The sequence below is a fragment of the Mesocricetus auratus genome, unplaced genomic scaffold, assembly GCF_017639785.1.
Source record: "Mesocricetus auratus isolate SY011 unplaced genomic scaffold, BCM_Maur_2.0 Super-Scaffold_100014, whole genome shotgun sequence".
Lineage (NCBI taxonomy): Eukaryota > Metazoa > Chordata > Mammalia > Rodentia > Cricetidae > Mesocricetus > Mesocricetus auratus.
This window is the reverse complement of record NW_024429197.1, coordinates 71147632-71163107: the sequence shown is the minus strand read 5'-3', so window position 1 is coordinate 71163107 and position 15476 is coordinate 71147632. Positions and strand designations below refer to the sequence as shown.

Sequence of the window (15476 nt, the reverse complement as noted above, 5' to 3'; positions counted from 1 at the left end):
CCCATAAAGACATGGAGACTTTGGTGGATAATATGTGGAGTTCAGCATCTGGCTAAATGAGGAAAGACCACTCCCATTTCTACCTCCCTCCAATACTTGTGCACCTTGAAAGAGGTCCCTGGGAATTAGATCCTACTTTTCTGATACTTGGTTTAACATGCATAGACTCTGAAGCTTGAAGGATTATTGTGGTGTTGCTTGAAGTATGTCTCAAGGAATTCGGACACCAAAGCTGTCCCTAGTGAATCAATGTCAAGGAGAGCACAGTATGTGGGATTTACTTCCAAAGATTCTTAATGTCCATTAATGCATCAGTAGCAATGTGAAAGCTTCTGTTTGGGGCGTGGACATAACTATTTCAATTATAGCAACAAGATTTTTCAAAATAAAGATTATTTCTCATTTTGATTTTATTTCAACTGCCCCAAAGTGTTGCTGTTATGTGGACTCACCTGAGCAAATGGAGCCTTCTTCACAAAGTAAACACTGTGAAGAAGCTCATTTATATACAGAGGGATCAGGTGATAATTGGAGGTAATTCAGGAGTATCTTCATAACAATATTTGTTGATAATATAAAATATCATCCTTACAGTATCAAAATAGTTTCAGCAAACAAAAGAGACCAAATGCTTTGGTGCCTTTTTCTGAGTTGTCTCTGGTGTTTTCAATGGTTAAGATTCAACCTATGACCTTCAGTAACACACAGATCACCAGGTGGGAATAGAGTGTGGTCTTTGTCTGCCATGAAGTGCAATCTGCACTTTCCTAATATAGGAAGAAATAGTCAGGCAAGATAAATAGAACAACCATGGACTATGACTTCAGTGGATGCCAGGAGGACAAATTCAAAAAACAGCTGCTCCGAAGAAGTGACCCTGCTGCAAAACTAGTGGATGAGGACGGGTACTCAGGGTCAAAGCAGACAATGTGAGTGCAATACCAAGAGCCAGAGAGTGGAGACAGCAAGGATATAGGAGAGCGCTTGGCATTTCGAGCTAGCATCCCAGCTTTGGACTGAAAATGTGTATCATTTTAAACCAGTGGTTCTCAGTCTTTCTAATACTGTAGCCCCGTAATACAGTTTCTCATGTTATGGGGACCCCCCCCAAATAGAATTATTTTCATTGCTGCTTCCTAACTGTAATTTTGCTATGGTTATGAAATGTAACCATCTGATATACAGATGGCCTTAGGTGACTCCTGGGAAAGGATCATTCAACCCCCAAAGTGGTAACAGCCCAAGGCTGAGGACCCTATCTTATATCTGTTTGGACTTTTATTCTGAAGCATTTGGATTTAACCATGTCAAGTTGACTCTAAGCAGAAAACAGGAATGGTTCAAGCTGCACAGAGGTTGTGTACGCCTTGTCCATGAGTAGAGGAGGGACTGCGGACAAGCGTGGCACTTAAGAAAGTGTAAGCCAAGGATGCCAGTGAAGATAGAGGAGTACAGGTATTTGGAATATAGGAATACAGATGGATCTCTTCTGCGTGCACCTACAGACCCTCCCTCAGCACATCCTTCCTCTGACTTGGACCTCACGGCAGTGGGGTCTTACTTGGCTTCCCACTGCATTTGCTTCTCCCACTGAGTGAGGTCGAGATTCTCAGCACTTTTCATGCGTGGTCACAATGAGTTGTTTGTGTCATGTTCTAATATCGTTGCTCTACTTTGGCCCGTTGCTACCTGTGGATTAATCAGTCACAGACTTAATTATAGCCTTTGATGCTTTTTTAGAGCTCTCCAAAACTTTGGAAGAAAAGTGCTCCCAATTTGATCACACAAGCTGTTTGCTGCTGGGTTTCCCTTTGATTCTGTTTTCTTCTGTTGGTGAAAGAAAAGAAGTCATATAAACTCACTGAAATGACTAGATCATCCTGCCACTTAGTGTAGTGTGTTCTCCCCACCCTTCTCTCTGTCTGTCTGCATCCCTCTATCCCTCCCTCCCTCTCTGTTCCTCCTTCACCCACTCCCATTCTCCCCCCTCTCTCGTGTGTGTGTGTGTGTGTGTGTGTGTGTGTGTGTGTGTGTGTGTATTGCAAGGAAGCACTTCCACAAGAGGTTTCAACTCTGCTACAATCCAGAAATTTATCTCATCAAATATATTAGCAGCAAGATGAGATTTTGCCAAATATATCCTCTGAGCTAACAGATGGATAAAAAACGCATTGGATAAGACAATTCTACTGTTACTTCATCTTTAACATCTCCGTCTATATGGCTGTTTTTTCTTTGTGTCTCAGCAACGAATAACCTTTCTTCATTTGATATGAGAACAACATCATAAAGTCATCAGACAGAATATTCGAAGGACCCACTTTAGTTTTAAAAATCTTCCCAACATAAAACTTGGGACAGTTCCTATCTGTTTGTCTGAGTAGGCATGTGAGTAGTCTGATATCTTCTTTCTCTGATGTAGTCCAAACTTATAAGATAGACTGGTAACAAGAAGACCACTATGAACTTGGTCAGTGTTGGATGGAGTGGCTGTCTCCTTGATCCTTTATTTGCCTGTTTCTGTACTTTATGGTCTTGTCCCCTCACAAGGAGTGATTAAGCCAAGAGTACTCTTCTAACATACGTCAGATCAGTAATATTCTTTCCATATCTTGGAAGCAAAGCCACTTCTTAGTGGCAAGAAGTACATATATTTAAAGGCAAATGAGTGTCACCACCACTTCCCTGCAAGATGGAAGGGAGCAGGGCCTGGGAAGGTATAAGTCACATAGTCTGAGAGAATGAAGTCGTCATAATAGAAAAATGAAGAAGGAAAGACAGAATCTTATTATGGTCCGAACTCCACCTCATCTGCTGTAAGCTGACTTCTTACTTTTCCCAGGATAGCATTCCAATGTAAGTCTCACAGAAGTCATTCAAACCAGGTTGGTTGTTTTTCTCCAAAACTAAATAAAGTCAGCCTGAGCTATACCAAACAGATAAATATTCTGCAGGGAGGGAGGTCCTACAGAATGGTGGGTGGGGCACAGATCTTAAGTCAGAAGTTTTCACTCCAACTTTAATGCTTTCTTTCCAATCACCAACTACCCTGCTTGGGCCCCTAGAATGTCAACTTTCTTATCTATGAAAAAGGAGATTAACAGTAGGCTTGAAGCCTAGGGAGAAGGCTCACTTAGTAATGTACTTGCTATCCAAGTAAGATACCTAGTGTTGCAATTTAAGAAAAGCAACATGAGATAAAAAGATGCCATGCAACAGGGTTCAAGCAGAGGGTTTATTTTAATTAGGGAAAAGGATCATAAATAGGGGAAAGTGGAGAAGGAGATCTGTCTCTGCGGACAGGAGCAGCAGGGGAGAGGAAAGAGGGAAGAGGGGAGAAGGAGGGAGAGAGAGGAAGAGAGGGAGAGAAGAAGGGGGGAGGGAGAGAGTGGGAGGGGGAGAGAGAGGGAGAGAGGAAGTGAGGGACGGAGAAAGACGGAAGGAGAGAGAGAAGGAGAGAGAGATAGAAAGAGAGAGAGAATGAGAACGGGAATGAGAAACAGAGAGGATGGGCAGGGCCCTTTTAAAAGAAACATAGTGAAGGTGACCAGGTGGTGCTCTTAGTGGCAGCAGCTGAGGGCATATCCTGTTGGAACTTCAAGGTGAGGCCAGTACAGGTGCCCGAATACTAACACCTAGCACCCACATAACACAACCACACTAAGAAACAGGTGCAGTGGTCCATGCTTGTAATTCCAGTGCTAGGAAAGAAGAGATTAGAGGATTCCTGAGGTTAATTCATCTACCAGACAGGCTGAATCAGCAAGCTACAGGTTCAGTAAGATACACTTCCCCCAAAATAAGATGGAGAGTGACTAAGGGAGACATCTGACATGTCTCTTTTCTCCCCTTGTGCATTTATAGGCAAGAGATTAAAAAATAAGCTTAGGTATCAGGCAATGGCTATAAATATCCCTCAAACTCTAGGATTCTCTCTTCACCACCAGTCCAGTGTGCTTGCCCCAAGTCACACTCCTTTCAATCTGAATACGTGGAGACTTGCAGCGGCGGCATCTCCAGTGCCATTTGAAAAGTACTTAACTTCTAATGCAGATATAACAAGTCATTTCTCAGTTTCACTGTAGCTGCAAAGCTGTATATAATTCAACATCAAATATTTATTATTACATTTATTAAAATTTTAATAATTTAACATTTCCTGTATGTAAGATAGATGCTTAACTCACTGGTTCTCCTTTATCCAACCTGGGTCACTTCAATATTTATATTCGAAAGTCTCCATTTGAGTTTCATTTAGCAGAGGCTGTGTCTTGAGCCTGCCACCTGGGCTGCCCATTGGTGCATGGCACAGCTTCCCCTGTGGCAAAGACTAACATCAATCCCATGCTGCGCAGTGTTTGAAGAGATTTACAGAGCGTGGGCAGAAACTCATCCTAATAGACTTCACTTTTATTATGATTGCTAAACTGAAATGGGAAAGATATATATGTCTCCAGACACTGGCTGAATGACAGGCATCGAAAAAAGAGGAGAGAGTCAATCCATGTGGTAGCAAGTGTGGCAGCCTACATGGTAATGTCTGTCAAAGGGCGAAATGAGGGGTGAACTCGGCAGTACAGGGCCAATCCTGACGCCAAATTCCATGAACCAAGCTAACTGTTAAAGGGACTCCTAATTTACTTACAGTCTCTCTTCTCATTTATATCTGATTTTACATTTGCAGAAAGGGTACATACCTTCAGTTAGAGGGATAGCACAAAGAATTGAGTTTGGCCCTCCAATATTAAACAAACAAACAAATAATGCCCCCAAAACAACAACAAACCCCCCAAGATCAAAAACTAAAACACCAGGCACACTGGTGAATGCAGATTCATAGGATCCAAAGTCCAGCCAGTTTAACCTGCTCAGAAAGTACTGGGCCACTGGGAAACTTTGTCTCAAAAATAAAGCTATACAGAGGAATGGCACTCCATAGTGTCCTCTAGCTTCAACAGGTATACACATACATTCACATCTTCACATATGTATCTGCATACACAAACATGCATGCCTACACATATACACAATATTTAAAAAATAAAAAGGTAAGAAAAAAACACATTCCTTTCATGACCAAATGATCAGTAAAGACAAATGTATATAGGTAGTAACCCTCTGCCTCTATCTTACTGAGGTTCTCCTATGAATCTACAACAGCCAGCATGAAGCACAGGCTTAGCAGCCTAGGTTCAAATATTGACTTACTACTCAAGTCATATTGTGTAGGGAACTTAAGTCATTGGTTTCCTTGTTGCAATTAAGAAAAAAAAATGCATTGCAAGAGAGAAAGACACCATGTGTTACAGTTCAAGTGGAGGTTTTCTTATTAGGGGAAAGGGACCATAAAAAGGGGGAGGGGGAGGGGGAGAACTGACCTCTGGGGACAGGAGCAAGAGGAGAGAGGAGAGAGTCAGAGGGAGGGGGCCAGACAGAAAGAGGGAGAGAAAGAAAGGAGAGAGGAGGATGGGAGGTGGGCAGCACATTTTAAAAGGAAACACAGTGAATGTGCACAGGTGGTGCTCTTAGTGCCTGCAGCTGAGGGCGTATCCTGTCAGAACCCAATGGCAGGCCAGTCTAGATGCCTGAATACTGAAAACAAGCAGTAGCAACATCATTAGTTGGAAAGACAAACAATTCATTCTTATAAAAAGGGGTTGAGAAGGATCCAGACACAGAGCTGGTCTTTGTCTTTCACAAGTATGCAACTAAGAATTTAAACATTTTCACATATCAGGAACATCCAAAGATAGGACTGTGATTATCATTCCTATTTACAGATAAGAAACAGAGGCTAAGAAAGCTTGAATAATTTGCCATAGCTAGACTTTGAACCTATATAGTTTGTCATGAGGTCTTGTTCAATACTCTAATTTTGGGGTTTTTGACTCTGTTTTACTGCTCACTAAAGATCTTTTGCCCTTTGGAAAAGGAACATTTATAGAACTGGCAAGGAAGGGGTAAGTGGTAGGTGGAGACTGATAATCTGAGATTCTATTTCAGAGGTCACCCCCCCACCCCACATAATATCCTCTAACTGTTACGTGTGGAAACAGAAATGTACTTCCAACTTGTCTATGAATGCACAGGTTGAGAACCACTATACTAGGGGGCCCTAGGAGCTGGAGGAAGGTAGTGGGATGGATATAGTCAAAGTACATTGTAAAACATATGAAATCTTCAAAGAGTAAAGTAAAAATGTCAATGAAAAGAGTAACGACATGCTTTCTTTTTTAAAATTTATTTTAGAAGCACTCTTATTTACATATCTATCCCCCATTCCCTCACCATCCCATCCTCCCATGCTCCCCATCTATCCCCCAACCTGCCCCCACCCCCCAGGGATAGAGAGGCCCTCTACAGGGGATCATCAAAGTCTGTCACATCATTTGGGGGAGGGTCCATGCCTCCTTCCTTTGCTTTCAATTTGTGTTCAAGAGCTGCACCCCCCCACCCGCCACTGGAACAAACTGCCTGTATCCCTCCAAGCATGCAGCATCATGCTCTGACCTATGACATTCCTCAGTGTCTTCACCTTCCATGTTTTTTTCTTGATAGCATATTTATTATTATCAACTATTTTCATGTACTAAGAAGTGGGTTACAGTATGGCATTTCGTATGCACATATCATTGTACCTTGCTCATATTTGCTCCCATACCCTTCTACACTTCTTCTGTCAAAAGAATATGATCCATATAAAGGAGGCAGAAATCCTGTTTGTGTGCTGTTTCTGTACCATGAACTACATCTTTCTAATCTCCTGTTTTTACTCACTATGTGGCTGTTTCCTTCTTCTGGAGTACAGATACTAGTCCTTTTACATTTTCGCAGCTAGGTATGATGAAGCAGGATTGTTATCCTTGCACAGAGGAGGCTAAATCTGGAGGATCACAAGCTTGCAGTCATCCTGAGTTATATAGCAAAGTGCTATCAAAAATAAGTAACAAATAGATTATAGATGGATGGATGAATAGATAGATAGATAGATGGTATCTAGATATATGATAGACAGATGCAAATAGACATACACATACACACAGAAAAATATTCCTTTCACTCACTGAACACCAAAGGCACACACTGTGACATGCAAGCCCCTCTGCACATGTCAGGTGCCCTAATAATGACACATGAAAATAAGTGCATTAGCTTCTTCCTTCTGGTTTTCACTGGGAAGCTCAGATGAGGGAACTGAATTGATCTAAGCTGTAGAGTGAGAACTCACATCCAGCCCTATTTGATGTCAAAGTCTACACCTTTCCAATATTTTTTCACTTGCTAGTCTTTACAGTTTTTGAGCCTCGTATGTTATCTAACACACAGGCTAGCATCCAGCGTGTGCATGTTGATGATTTCACCTGAGCATACACGGCTCACATTCGCAGAACATACTCTCCGACTAGATGCAGTGCCTCTACTCCATATAACCGACAGCTTGGAAAGAGTGAGAAGGGAGAAAATAGCAGATAGCTGTTCTATCTCTAATATTATCCCGGAGTCTTTGTCCTGTTGCATCCCTTTCTGCCAGGCTGCAGTCAGATGGATGTGAAGCTCCAGCAACAGACCCCATGCTTTGTTCATGGGTTTGAAAACTGTGGTGATTTCTTGTCCCACATCCATACTGCATATTCTGAGTTTCCCTGGGGACTACACTACTTGCAATCACAATGCATGTAGTTTAAGTCCTGTAACATTTTGGTTTAGAGAATGAGAGTATGTGATTCAGGACAAGGTAAATAAAGCACTCTTCCCCTTCAAGCATTGATCTGAAACACTGGCTAATATCCCATGATTAGCCAAACAGAGAGGCACCAGAGACTACAAATAAGAAGCATGGATTCAAAGGGGCCAAGCTTTCACAATTCAAATCCTGGTTTGACATTTAGTGGTTGTTGCCTTGGGCAAGTGATGTGGCTTTTCTGATGTGGGTGCTGCATAGTGTCAGGCATACTGGAACACTGACAAGTACATGTAACTTTACTGTGGCGATGGGTCTCAGGTTATAAGACAATTGGAGCATAACTGTATGCATGAGAAAGAAGTCAACCCAGAGGAAAAATGGAAAGGAAGGATAAAAAGAGTTTGGAATAATGCATCATGGTACCGTTTGGGAATATATTAAGCCACCACACCGTGAGGTAAGGCCACCCTACAGTGTCCAAGACCTCATACATTTTATTTCCTAGTTAAGCAGGGTAACTTTATTCTTAGTTTCATTTCCTAGTATACTTGGACTCAAACTTCAGAGTGAATCATCCAAGGACCTATTCCATTAAGCTGCTGAGCTAATCTCCAGAATATCTGATTCAGAACGTGCTAAGTGTTTTCCTTGTTCCCTATAGACAACCGTACAAACCAGGATGGCTTGAAATATAACCAGAAGCCTTAAATCAGTATTTCTGGGCTGAAACCAAGATCATCATTTTTATGGAGATTGTGCATGTGTGTGTATGTGTATGTGTGTGTGTGTGTGTGTGTGTGTGTGTGTGTGAGAGAGAGAGAGAGAGAGAGAGAGAGAGAGAGAGAGAGAGAGAGATCTTGCTTTTGTGACCCTAGCTTCTGCTGGCTAGTGCATTTCTTTGACTCATGAGTGTAACATATCAAGATCATACCCCTTCACATTGTCTCTTCTGGATATGTCAAGCATGCCCTGCTTCTCTCTTACAAAAGAAAGCACTTTCTGTAACGTTCTTAGCTCATTCCCATAAGGCAGGAAAACCAGACTATGTTAACAATCTTAATAACATTTATAAAATGTTTAAAAAGTAAATAATATTTATGAGGATTAAGCATTAGGGCCTCATACATTTGGGTGTCACTGTCAAGAATCTGCATTTCTAGCAGGTTTCCAGTTAATTTTGGACCAGAGGGTGATGGAGTGACATCATGTAGACTTGACTTAGACATTTGCATGTCTGTGGAAACTCTCTTTTAATCCCTAGATGTGTCTGATCACTTCTAGCATTGTTTTCTTCCTGCTTGGAAATGTCCCTCTTTTTTAATATCACAAAGTACATCTTTTATTGTAGCTTTTGTGTCATCTAATACTTTGAGATTTTTGTCTTATATATTGTATCTCTACTACATAACCCTCCACATAATATGTGTTCAATAAATTCTCAGGGCTTGGAATTGAAAGGGCAAAAGAACAAAAATAAATTCCTAATTCTATTCAGAAAGAATTCAATGTGAAAATGATCACCAAGTGTGCAATGTTAGCTTGCATTCTGCTATCCCATTATTCTTTCAACATTGTTCAGGAATTAACAGCACTTCACTATTTCATTTTCATTGATTGAGATCATAGAAAAATCACCAAGGAGCTCCAAACGCTGGGCTTTGTGATGATTATTATTCTAACTACAATATCTCTTCTCATATTTCTCTTATAAGAAGATCCAGCCCCAGGCAAAATTGTGAAGAAAGCCCAGTGTGCAGCAAGAAGTGTTGTTTTCCATGCCTCCCTCTCCACCAGGAACTTTTATTTCCTTTTTCTCAAGTCAGTCTGTTGTTCCATGCTCCTTGCTGAGCCATGAGACTCCTGAATGCAGAGGTAAGCCTTATTCATGTCTGCAACCCTAGGGTGCTTGGCACAGTGCCTGGCACACAAGAGGCACCTGGTAAAGGCAGTTTTTATTCTCTAAAGAACTGATAGGAATTCATATGAAATTAAGTGCTCCCACCTTTGTAGCTGGCATTATGAGTGTCTCTAGTACTGAAACTCATTCCCAGCATGCTGGGGCAGGCTAGAGAACAGGAGACTTTCAGGGAAGAGCTCTCTTCTTTCACCCCTTTACCCACCCCTCTTAAAATTTTTGTGTCTCCCACTTTAGATTCAGCCCAGGTAAGCCATCCCACAATTTATATTTAATTACCAATGTTCTTTCTGTCTTCTGAAAACACCTTGCTCTTTCTTTTCCACCACTCAAAGCATCCTCTAACTACCCAAATGTGACTCTTCTTTTATTCACTGAAGATGTCCATGTCCATAAAGCCACAATCCTGGCTAACCTCAGGAGACTGCACATACTCATTTAAATTCTTAAGACACAATAACCAGTACAAGCTGTCAACCTTAAGACACTGTTGATTGAAAAATGCGTCCTCCGTTGGATACACCTCTTTTTCAAGGGAAAGAGAAAAATATTAACAAGAAAAGGAGAAGAAAATCAATTTTGGGATCATCATAAGCATGATAATTAATATCTCTAGAGAGCTAACCATTGTCAAGTTCAGTATTTAACTTGTATTAGGCCTTTTATTCCTCTCTCAACTATTATGTAATATAAAAACAAAGCAAAACAACAACTACAACAAAAAGAAAACAAAACAAAAATCCTTCTATCTCCAATGTCCTCAAGCATAAACATATATACAGAAAAACTCACATGAAAGTATTTGGTAAAATGAAGTTGTGAACTGGGGTCGTTGAGCTGGGCTCCATGGTTTTTAACTTTAAATATTGAACTTTATGTTTAATCAAAATAAAAGATTCTCAAAGGAATTGCATACTTTGATGAATGTTCTGGAAAAAATGATTACAAAAGCACAGCTAAGATAAAAATATCAAACTTCCCCAATACCACACAAATCCTCCAACCTTCCCTTAGTCATTAATCCTCTGTCACCCAAAGCAATACCAATGCTTTTACAAACTAGTAAACTTAATAACATAAATCATTGTAAGAGCATATATATTCTTTCCTGTCCAGATTTTTTTGTTCAATACTGTCACATACACACACACACACACACACACACACACACACACACACACACACACACACTTATGTTTCACACATACTTAGTGGTGAAATCAAAGTGTCAGGTTGATAGGGGAAGTCCTTCTGTGTATATGTTGTCTTATTGGTTGATAAATAAAGTACAGTTGGCTAATTGGGAAGCATGATAGGTGGGACTAGGAGTCTAGGAGGATTCTGGGAGATGTAGTCAAGGGTAGAGAGTTGCCATGTGATCCTAGGAAAAGAGGATGCAAGTCTGGATTTCTCGGTAAGACCTTACAAAAATACATATTAGTAATTATGCGTTAATAATTAAATCAGAGCTAGCCATTAAGAAACCATAACAAATGGCCAACAGATTTATAATTAATATAGCATTCTGTGTGTTCATTTGGGACTGATGCAGCTCAGGGACCAGGCTACAGGTGCCCACAATGTACGGCATGAATTTCCACATAGAATGGCAAAAACTGAAAAGGGATTTTTGAAACAGAAGAACAGAGAGAAGCACAGCTTCATGGTAGCAGCATTTTCTCGGGTGGGCTCTGTTTTGCGAGAGACAAGCAGAGACTTACATGACCAGTGCTGGTGGTAGACGTCTGCCATCTTGGAAAGACAGCAGTTAAAACAGTCGTGGCTTTGATTTTAGCAATGCTGTTTCGCAGAAAACAGACACGTGGCCAGAAAAACATAAAGATTTACAGTAAAGTCAGATTCAGATGAAGTAAAACCTCTGAAAGGTTTATAGTGTGCTAAAAAAATATACATAGGCTTGGAAGAGAAAAAGGGACAGGATAATGACTGGATGTGAAGGCACAAGTCTTTAATCCCAGCACTCCAGAGGCAGAGGGAGGTAGATTTCCACAGAGAAACCCTGTCTCAGAGAAAAGAAAAATAAATAAAAGTAAAAGAAATAGAGTAATAATAATAAATAGATGTATAAAAAGCCACATAAAGATGGAAAATACACAGAGAGTCTCGATACTGCAGGCTATTGTGTTGTCTTTCAGTTGTTCAATTGCTAAAGCAGAAATAGCAACTGCTAAAATACACTTGATTGTAAACGCTGCTGAATTAATCTAACTTATTTATTTTAAAAATACTTTGACTTCTAAATTTTAAGGACAGGTTACATGGGAAAAGAATTTCTGCTTGTGTTTCCACAGAAAATGTAAAACTATGGATTCCTTCCATACCAGTGTTTTTTGATGAAGCCAGACCCCAGGAAATGGTGTCCCAGGCGATCCAACATCTATGACAGCTGAGATTGTGCAACCTTACAGACAACAAAAAAAGGACTAATCCAGATTAGTCTGCAGGAAGCAGTTTGGAATGAACAACACCCAAATTCCCAAATATTATTTGTAAATGTTTTCATTTAAATGGGGTTGGTTATAAATGGTAATGATCACAGTCAATCTCTTTCTAAAGGGATAAAAGGGAGTATGATATAGAAATGAATACTTTGTATTGGAATGGATTTTCATTTATTAATGTGCATTTAAGATCGATTTTGTGATATATATATATATATATTTCCTCTTGTTTAGGTATTGTGTTTGTATAACTCATTTAAAAATGTAATGCATAATCAAATGCAGATTATAGATTGTTATTTATAATAGTCAGAACTTACAGTTAGGTTAGTTAGGTTTTCTAGAAATACAGAGATGTATTTGAGATGGATAGATATTCTTCAAACCTTTCAAAGACCTACAGAATATATGGCATTTAAATGATTTAGGGTTTTTCATGATAGTGAGATACAACTGCTCCTCACACACCAATTACGTCTGAGAGGAAGATGGGCATCGAAGAACTCATTATGGAGTTTGCTTTCAACATGGCAAGATTACTCATTTGGGCAAGAAACTGCTCTTGCCTGGACCGTTTGACTGTTGCTGTGTAAACTTGACAAGCAGGACCCACAGGAAAGTGACTACTAAATTTACAAAACAAGATGGATAGTCCTAAAGGGTTCTTGCTTCATGGAAGAGTTTGCCAGACATTCTGAAGGATACATAAAAATGACTGAGAAACTTCCAATGCAGGCAGACATTTTAAAATTTCTTGCTTTGCTGAGAAGTCTGCCAGACACACTGTGGCCTATGGACTGAAGATGGATGGCCCAACATTAGTGTTTCGTGTGTTATTTGGGGGCTGAAACAGCTCAGGATCCAGGCAGCTGGTGTGAAGACAACACGTTAAACGGGTTCATTTGGGACTGATGCGGCTCAGGAACCAGGTTAGAGGGAAGAATACATGTTACATAAGGTGTCTGTTCCTCCAACAGGAGTAAATACTGCTTGACAGATTACCGCAGTGGTCATGCTAATTGTCTTAGTTAGGGTTTCTATTGCTGCTAAGAGAAACCATTATCATCACAACTCTTATAAAGAAGACACATTTAATTGGGGCTAGCATAACAGTTTCAGAGGTTTAGTTCATTATCATCATGGCAGGACAAGGCAGCATGCAGGCAGACATGGTGCTGGAGAAGGAGCAGAGAGTTCTACATTTTGATCTGCAGGCAGCAGAAAGAGTCTGTGTACTATACTTGGCATAGCTAGAGCAGAGGAGACCTCAAGGCCTGTTTCCACTTCCTTCAAGGAAGTGTGTTTAACACTTCCCCCAACAAGGCCACACCTATTCCAACAAAGCCATAACTTTTAATAGGGCCACTCCCTTTCAGGGCCATTTTCTTTCAAACAACCACATTTATTTATTTGCTTTAAGTTGCTTCTTATGATGGCCATATTTTTGTTAATATTTGTTGTACTAAATTTAGCTACCATGATGGGCTACAGTTGTTCTGACTCTGATGTTTAGAGGTCCCATGCTTCTCCCCAAATTTATCACATGTTTGAACTCTCAGTCCAAACTTGCAGTGCACCTTCAAATCACTCCTGCAATCTTACTGTAATGTACACTTCTGCCTCACGGTCTCTGTTCTAATCTCTTTGCTGTGATTCCGTCAGTGAATTATGATCTATTATTTATTAATTTCTAACATATTACCTGACTGGAACTTATTAATTCTTTAAATACTCAGAATATTCTTGCCTGGGAAATGCCATGTCAAACAAGGTTTATTAATGTAGTTTGGAAAACTCTACCAACTCAGTACAAATCACTTCACACAGAAGACTATTCTCTTTATCCACCCTTGCTGGGAAGAAGCCAAAACTTGGCTTCATCGCTTCCTGGGAAGAACACAATCTGAGCTTTAAGGATTTTCTTTTGTCTGCTTGATTAATGTTTATAAATAAAATGAAAATAACAACATAGCTCCATGGGATGATGATATAAAAATAAAATCCAATTTCATAAAGTAAAGAATCTAGTACATAGGGTAACATCAGAGGGTACAAACTATTTTTCTTAGACTTAATGAGGAAGGCTGGGTATCTTCATTTTACAAAGAAATGGAAATTTAGAAAGTTAGACTTTGCTATATCATGTTAATTACACATGGTGGAAATGGCACCCTCACCTTCCAACTCCACAGCAAGTGATCATTAGTGCGTCTGACACCCAAGTCTTCACTAAAATCCCAAATAGCATATAGCTCTGTAGAAAGCTAGCAGAGTGCCTTTCAAGGGATTTCAGCTGAGGTCATTAGAGCTCCTTGAGAGTGGTTCTGCTAGACGCACCTTGTTCCACCTTTGCAATATGTAATGCCAAGGGATTTTAACAAGCTTCCTTTTAGTTTCATCTGCTTCAATTCTACATAAAAACATGAGAATGATGGAAACCTTGGCCAGTTTGTACGGACAAAAATGTTTGTTATTTAGTACTTAATGATTTATCACTGCATTTTATAAATGTTATTCAATTACTATACTAATTAATTTTTAAATTTCTTTCAAAAATTTTATTATGTGTTGGCATATGTATGTGAATACATGTGCCTCTGGAGTCCATTGAGGATGTGGGAACCATTGAGTCTGTAGTTCCAGGTACCTAGTTATGAACCACATAATGTGGGTGTTTGTAATTGAACTTGGGTCCTCTGGAAGATCAGTAAACATTCTTAACTGAGTCATCTCTTTGGCATCAATATTATATATATTTTTAAGAGACTGCTGTTGTGAAAAATATTAATATACCAGAAAAGCAAGTTAGTCTTATCCTTCCAAGTGAAATGTAGCAGATAGCTTCTTCTCAGAGAATTCTCAGAAGACAAAATATTCATGTTGACAACATTTCCATTCATAATGAACCTGTGACAATTGTTGAGAGGTAGGATAATAGTCACAGGTAGTCATTAGGGCCAGGTTTTAACATTAGTTCTCACATTAGTAAGTGGTGTACAAGCTGCTTTCATAATTAATACTAGAATTCACTTATGGCGACATCATAATTTCTAGAAGGATTTCGGCAATCAAATTAGAGACAGTGAAATAATTCTCCATTAGAAAAATCCAGACTTGTACTAGGATCAGATCTAAGACCCTTGACTTAATGAAATCAATAAACATTTAGTAGATGTCCAATATGTACTAGGAACTGGGGATTACAGAGCTAAGTAAGGTATTTTCTTTGACCTTGAAAAGTGCACCACATAATGGGACAGCACAATATATAAGCCATTAATTAGAAGAAAGCAGAATAAGTCTACAAGGAAGTTGGTTGTGATGGTCAAAACATGAAAGGACAGATGCTGTCAGATTCATTTCATGAGTAAAGATTAAGGGGTCTCCACACTTTGAGAGCTCAGATCGTGTGGAT

The 15476-nt window shown here is 39.8% G+C and overlaps 1 protein-coding gene across 4 annotated transcripts in view; it reads right to left on the bottom strand.

Annotated features, from left to right (window-relative positions):
* The window catches only part of Astn2 (astrotactin 2), a 972600-nt gene that overhangs the window by 509087 nt on the left and 448037 nt on the right, over positions 1-15476 (bottom strand). The window lies entirely within an intron of this gene.